The sequence below is a fragment of the Schistocerca cancellata genome, chromosome 7 (assembly GCF_023864275.1).
Source record: "Schistocerca cancellata isolate TAMUIC-IGC-003103 chromosome 7, iqSchCanc2.1, whole genome shotgun sequence".
NCBI lineage: Eukaryota > Metazoa > Arthropoda > Insecta > Orthoptera > Acrididae > Schistocerca > Schistocerca cancellata.
Window position 1 is genome coordinate 362,440,534 of NC_064632.1, and position 7,709 is coordinate 362,448,242.

Below are 7,709 nucleotides of genomic sequence, written 5' to 3' on the forward strand. Positions count from 1 at the left end.
GTGCAATACCAGTATGATAGCTCTGTGCACTCGTTGAGTACGTTCAATGGTGACTGCCAGCCTATAAGGCGGAATCAACTGCAATTATACTAGTAGTCAATGTAATGCCTATCGTGGACGCTGATGTCCTACTGTAGTTGCAGACTCTAGATCATACACAGCACAGTATTCTGAATCTATGACCCTATCTCAGAGCTACCAAACTTTGCGACTGTCCGCTTTCACGGCACAAGACGCTCTCTCACCTGTCGCTCTCTGCACGATGCTCTTGCGACAATCTTGCCGCCAATCCCGACGCTGCAAAGGCCTCCCACATCTCCCTCGCGGAGTGATACAATTTCTCCACCTATCCAAAAATTTCTCTGTCCAAACAGCGGGCGTTGACCCTCAGCGTTTCCCGCACTTTCTTATGAACTGCCCAACCAGAGCTCAGCCCATTTGCCGCTAAAACAGCGCGCGACTGAGCGCCGCCAGCGCGTACGTTGGACGCTCTCTGTCTGTTCGACATATCCCCTCTCTCCCACACCTAGCACCCGGCGGCGTTCCTTCTGATGCTTGCAGGTGAGTGGCCCCATCCCGTGGGACCCCCGGCCCCCGCACAATGCTCTTCCGGAGCTCATCGGCCTTCGCCTCCCCGGTTGTTCCCGACCACTCCTCGCCTCCACAGGCAAACTTACTTTGCTTGCACTTACAGCATGCAACTAAATATTATCATTCTCAAAGCCTGTATTATATCAGATATATGTTTAATCATCACGTATCTCTCTTTCTAATCCACCTAATAAGACTAATTAACCATTATATGGATTTATTTACTTCAAATATGCAGAATAATCAGCGAAATGAATGTCACCAATGAAAGCCACCTTTCAGAGTGATTTAAAATGGAATGACCATATAAAATTAATCGTCAGTAAAGCAGATGCCAGACTGAGATTCATTGGAAAAATCCTAAGGAAATGTAGTCCGAAAACAAATTAAGTAGGTTACAGTACACTTGTTTCCCCACTGCTAGAATACTGCTCACTGGTGTGAGATCCGTACCAGATAGCGTTGATAGAAGAGATAGAGAAGGTCCAGTGGAGAGCAGCGCGCTTCGTTACAGGATCATTTAGTAATCGCAAAAGCGTTACGGAGATGATAGATAAACTCTAATGGGATACTCTGCAAGACTGACTCTCAGTAGCTCGGTATGGGCCTTTGTTGAAGTTTCGAGAACATACCTTCACCAAGGAGTCAAGCAGTATATAGCTCTCTCCTACGTATATCTCGCGAAGAGACCATGAGGATCAGATCAGAGAGGTTAGAGCCCACACAGAAGCATAGCGACAATCTTTCCTTGCACGAACTATAAGAGAGTGGAATAGAAGGGAGAACCGATAGAGGTACACAAGGTACCCTCCACCACACACTATCAGGTGGCTTGCGGAGATGGAGGTAGATGTAGAAGTAGATTCAAGCATTCTGTCCTCTTTTATGTTATTTCAACCAGAAAATCTGATGAAATTGATAGCATCGATTTTACACTTGCAGCATGGAAAACAGTTCGGAATCAGTTTATTCTCGACTGTTCACCTGGGACGACACTGGTTTTGAGACACTGTATGTCTTCATTGGTATTTGGCTTCTCTTGGCCCGTGGTCAAAAAGTTGAGAATAAGGAAATACTGGTCTAGTTATATATTTCTGAGCACTTCAACTTCCGGCGAAGTTATGTCCCGAAATCGTTTTATGTTACTTTTGAGAACGTTGCATTTTAGTGAGAACTCTGCCAGTCGTGGACATAACAGTTTGCTTAAAAATAAGAAAAGAATTGATAGATTCGCTATGGCATTCTGCAGTGCGTTTAATCCGTTCAAAAATCTGTGTCGATGGAAACCTATTACTGTCAAAGGTCGTTTAATTATAAACAATTCAGTCCTTCGAAACGAAATAGATTCGAAATCAAGACATTCGTGTTGTGCGACGATAAACTGGATACGTCTTGGATTTCATTGCATACAGAGACACAACAGAAATTGATGTCCATGATTTGGGGAAATCCGGCGGTATAGTAGCAACACTAATGAAGCCATACTGTGGACGTGGACATATATTGTATGTCCACAGTTGGTATAGTAGTCCAAACTTGTTCCTCTGGCTTCACAACCATAGGCCAGCAGTATGCGAAACTGTACGTAGCAACAGGCACAATTTGGCGAAGCTACAGAGGAAAGTAAAACAACGAGGAGTTCAATTTACGTCAACTGACACAATGCTTGCCATCAAGTGTTGCGAAATGTTGATGTTGACTGTCTGTAACACTACTGAAATGCGTGTCACGTGAAAGATAAACAGGAAGACTGGCGAGAAAGTAATGAAGCCGCAATGTTTTTTCGACTAGAATGCAAGTGTAGGCTCAGTGCGCTGACAAACACAGACTGGATACTTCTAGTCCAGGAGAATAACGAACAAAAATAAAAGGAAACAATTAATCATATGATCGTTTCAATTGTGAATAACGAAAATCGTGAAAATCGTATATAAAAAGCTTTTTCAATATTTCCAGAATTTTCCAATTGTCTAGATACATTTTCCCAACTTTTCTTTTATACGGGTCTTGGTTTAACAATTATGAACGAAACAAAGGATCATCCAAACCGGTTGAGCTTTTTATCGAGATTAAGTGAGACTAATGCAACACCGTTCATTTTTATATATAGGGATCATGAACGTTAACTTCACTAGACGCACACTCTCGCCCGTTTCTTAGGCACAAAAGTCATTAGAAATTAAAGATGACATTTATTAGGCAGTGTAGAAACTTTAGTATTCTTAAACAAAAGTTGTACGTCATCGTTTATTTCTACTGTGTAATAACAACCACGTTGCTTAACAAGGAATTCAGAAATGGAGACTTTTTGGGTTTGAAATTTCCCTGGAGGAGGGGGTCAACGTTTGATTGTTACGGATTCTGCAGCGTTTACATCGTAAGATACATTAAAAAAAACAGATAAATAAATGTCAACAAGTCAAATAAAACTCAGATGTGTAGATAAACATTAAGATGATCAAGAACCACCTGCAAATGAAAGAGTGCTTTTGATGAGGAGTTACATGTTAGCAGGATCAGCAGTCACAGTGTACATTATGTGTGTCGAGCAATTCTCCTACAGATTCAAAGCTACGGAATAAGTATCCAGAAACAGTGTTTATTTGTAACGTTGGTGATCACATTCAAACTGTCAACCAGTCCCGTCGTGGCTCCAGAAAAACTCAACACAGGGCGACATCGACCGAGCGAAGAGCTCAGGCACAGGCAGCAGTCCGCTGAGAAGGCTATCGCAGGTAAACGGATTGGGCGACCTCAAGGGCGCGCTCGACACAGACAGCCAGACGTGCAACTGCAGCAGCCAAAGGGTTAGTACAGTGATTACACTGACTTCTGCATCCCCATTCCATTAATTACGAGGTGCATTCAAGTTCTAAGGCCTCCGATTCTTTTTCTCCGGACTGGAAGGAGATAGAAACATGCGCATTGTTTTAAAATGATGCCGCGTTCTTTGTCAATACGTCCCAGAGATGGCAGCACCGTACGGCGGATGGAATTTTACCGCCAGCGGCGAGAATGAGAACTGTTTTAATTACTTAAAATGACGACGTTTTCCGTACTTGAACAGCGTGCAATCATTCGTTTTCTGAATTTGCGTGGTGTGAAACCAATTGAAATTCATCGGCAGTTGAAGGAGACATGTGGTGATGGAGTTATGGATGTGTCGATAGTGCGTTCGTGGGTGCGACAGTTTAATGAAGGCGGAACATTGTGTGACAACAAACCAAAACAACCTTATGCTCGCACAAGCCGGTCTGACGACATGATCGAGAAAGTGGAGAGAATTGTTTTGGGGGATCACCGAATGACTGTTGAACAGATCGCCTCCTGAGTTGGCATTTCTGCGGTTTCTGTGCACACAATCCTGCATGACGACCTGAAAATGCGAAAAGCATCATCCAGGTGGGTGCCACGAATGCTGACAGACGACCACATGGCTGCCCGTGTGGCATGTTGCCAAGCAATGTTGACGCGCAATGACAGCATGAATGGGACTTTATTTTCGTCGGTTGTGACAATGGATGAGACGTGGATGCCATTTTTCAATCCAGAAACAAAGCACCAGTCAGCTCAATGGAAGCACACAGATTCACCGCCACCAAAAAAATTTCGGGTAACCGCCAGTGCTGAAAAAATGATGGTGTGCATGTTCTAGGACAGCGAGGGCGTAATCCGTACCAATTGCGTTCCAAAGGGCACTACGGTAACAGGTGCATCCTACGAAAATGTTTTGAAGAACAAATTCCTTCCTGCACTGCAACAAAAACGTCCGGGAAGGGCTGCTCGTGTGCTGTTTCTCCAAGACAACGCACCCGCACATCGAGCTAACGTTACGCAACAGTTTCTTCGTGATAACAACTTTGAAGGGATTCCTCATGCTCCCTACTCACCTGACCTGGCTCCTAGTGACTTTTGGCTTTTTCCAACAATGGAAGACACTCTCCGTGGCTGCACATTCACCAGCCGTGCTGCTATTGCCTCAGCGATTTTCCAGTGGTCAAAACAGACTCCTAAAGAAGCCTTCGCCGCTGCCATGGAATCATGGCGTCAGCATTGTGAAAAATGTGTACGTCTGCAGGGCGATTACGTCGACAAGTAACGCCAGTTTCATCGATTTCGGGTGAGTAGTTAATTAGAAAAAAAAAATCGGAGGCCTTAGAACTTGAATGCAACTCGTATTACTGAATCTTTCGCCTTTTAGGACAGTATTCCTCCCCATTGGCAAGGGAGTGTCCTGAACCTCTGTCCTCTCCTCCACCCTCTTTGACAATGTCATTGGCAGAATAAGAGTGACTTTTTATGCCGCAAGTTTCCGACAGCCTCTCCTGATAACATTTATTCAAACTTTAAGCAGTGATGCCGTTCGAATCCAGGACCGAGGTTATTTTGCTTTCTAGTCAAAGACACTAATTGTAATACTCTGGTCTTCGAGTAACAAATTTCCTCCTTTCAGGTGATTCAAATTTCATCACAGATAGACGATCGGCAACTTCGTTCTCCATCGTTCAGGCTCCTTTCACCATTGACCTTACTGGATATGTCTGTGCCACCTAACCGTAACACAATATGATAATGTTTCGTTTCGGTAGACTTTCTTTTTTTTTTAAGTCTTCTGACTGCTTTGCTCGCAATTGCTTTTGTTGTGCGGGATATCCGTGCAGTCTGGGGCGTCTTGCACGTTTCACGCGGTTCCCCCCGTCGGAGATTCGAGTCCTTCCTCGAACATGGGTGTATGTGTTATCTTTAGCGTAAGTTAGTTTAAATCAGATTAATAGTGAGTAACACTAGGGACCGATGACCTCAGCTGTTTGGTCGCACAGTCCATATCACAAATTTCCAAATTCATTTTCAATGCCAACCTCTTCATCTCAGCGTAGCAATTCTGCTAGACATCAGTTATATTTGTATATAGGGTATAATTTAATCTCTTTCTTCCTCAACACGGTTTTACCGTCTGTAACCCCTTCTAGTTCCTTGATAACATATCTCATATCTTCTTATCCTTTTTTCCATGTTCTCCGTATTTTCTTTTCTTCCTTGCTTCTTAGGAGAATATTCTTATACCGTACCTTATCATCCAAATAATTTTCAAGAGTCCTCTGCAGTGCCACACCTCAAACGCATAGACTCTTTTCCGTTCCGGTTTTCCTAGAGCCCATGATTTATTACTATAGAACGAAGTGCTCCAAACGTACATTCTCACAAACCTCTTCCTCAAATCAAGACATATACTCATACTAGAACTCTTATTTTGGCCAGAAGTGGACTGTTTGCGTGTGCTAATCTGCTTCTTACTTCCTCCTTGCTTTGTGGCTATTTTTTTTCCAGTGCAACACAACTGCTTACCTCCTTTGTAAACAACAATTTTGATGTTAACTCTCTAACTATCTTCATTTCCGCTGCTTCTTATCATTTTTGTCTTTCTTCGGTTAACGCTCAATCCATTTACTGTTATCATTAGACTGTGCATTACATAATTCTCCTCCACCTTCATTGGGGTTAGCAATGACATTAGCTAATCGCATCATTGATATCCATGAATTTTAATCACACTCCTGAACTTTTCTTTAGTTATCGCTGTTGCTTCTTAGAATTATAGTCCGCTCCCCTCAGCTGAACGGTAAAAAAAAAAAAAAAAAAAACGGTCAGCGTGACGGATTGACGGTCCTTTGGGCCCGGGATCGATTCCCGGCTGGGTCGGGAAATTTTTTCCGCCCAGGGACTGGGTGTTGTGTTGTCCTCATCACCATCCTCTCATCCTTATCGACTGCAGGTCGCCAAAGTGGCGTCAAATTGAAAGACCGGCACCTAGCGAGCGGCCTGCCCAGAGGGGGGCCATAGCCATACAATTTAATAAATTGGAATTACAGATTGAACAATAAGGGTGAAAGAATACATTCTTGTTTTACGCTCTTTTAATCTATGCACTTCATTCTTAGACTTCCACTCTTACTGTTCACTCTTGATTCTTATACATACTGTGCGTTACAGATCTCTCTCTATAGTTTTTGTCAGACTTTCGAGTATCTTGCAAAATTTTGCGTTGTGGAGGGCCTATTCCAAATCGAAAAATCCTATCAGCATGTGTTGATATTTTTCAGTCTTCCTTCTGGTCTGTTCTGGTACCTTTACCTTTCCTTAAGCCTAACTCACTGTCATCTAACAGAGCCTCAATTTACACTTCAATTCTTCTGTAAACAGGATGATAGAGGTAAAAGTGCAGATTTTGTGAACAGTGGTACTTCAACATCTGACCAAATGCCAAGGGGAAAATAAGCATTTATGGCTTACGTCTTGCAACATGTTCTTGGAGGTACTAACCAACCTAACAACACACCTCTCCTAATTGCTGCAATGAATAATTTGTAAATGAAGCAAACACTGGTCTAATGTTTTTCAGGATAATGTCCGCAGTGATCAATAAAAGTACACTAAAAAAATGTACCACACAGGAATTACCCGAATGGAACAGAAATCGGTAACTGTGATGTACATGTACGGATAAACAAGTGATTCCAGTTTCAGAGAATATTGTAGAATTTATTGAAGAGAAAGAGATTCACAAATTGAGAGGGACAATAACGCGTTGGCCTACCTCTCGCCTTTATACCAGCAGTTATTTGGTTTGGATTTGATTGATAGAATTGCTGGATGTCCTTCTGAGCGATATTGTGCCAAGTTCGGTGCAGCTGGACGGTTAGATCACCAAAATCCGGAACTGATTGGAGGGCCGGTTGTGAATTTGTGAAACTGTTTCTACTGAAAAAATAATTCAATTTCTCTGTAACTGTAATCACATGTTTGTGTGCACATGTACATCACATCTCTGGATTTACGTCCTATTTGGGTAACTTTATTAACAGGTTGGGTGCATGAGCTGTTAAGCTGATTCTGCGATAGTTATTTTACTTACCTTTTCTTGGGATCTTGAGAATTGTGAAGATTATGTTTTTCCAAATGTCTGATGGTATGTCGTCAGTCTCAAAGACGCTACCCAAGTACTTGATTCGCACTATGATTGCCATTTACTGCAATGATTTCAGAAATTTGGTCAGAATATTTTCTATCCCTTCTGTTTTATTTAATATCGAGTCCTCAAAAGCCCTTTTAAAATCTGG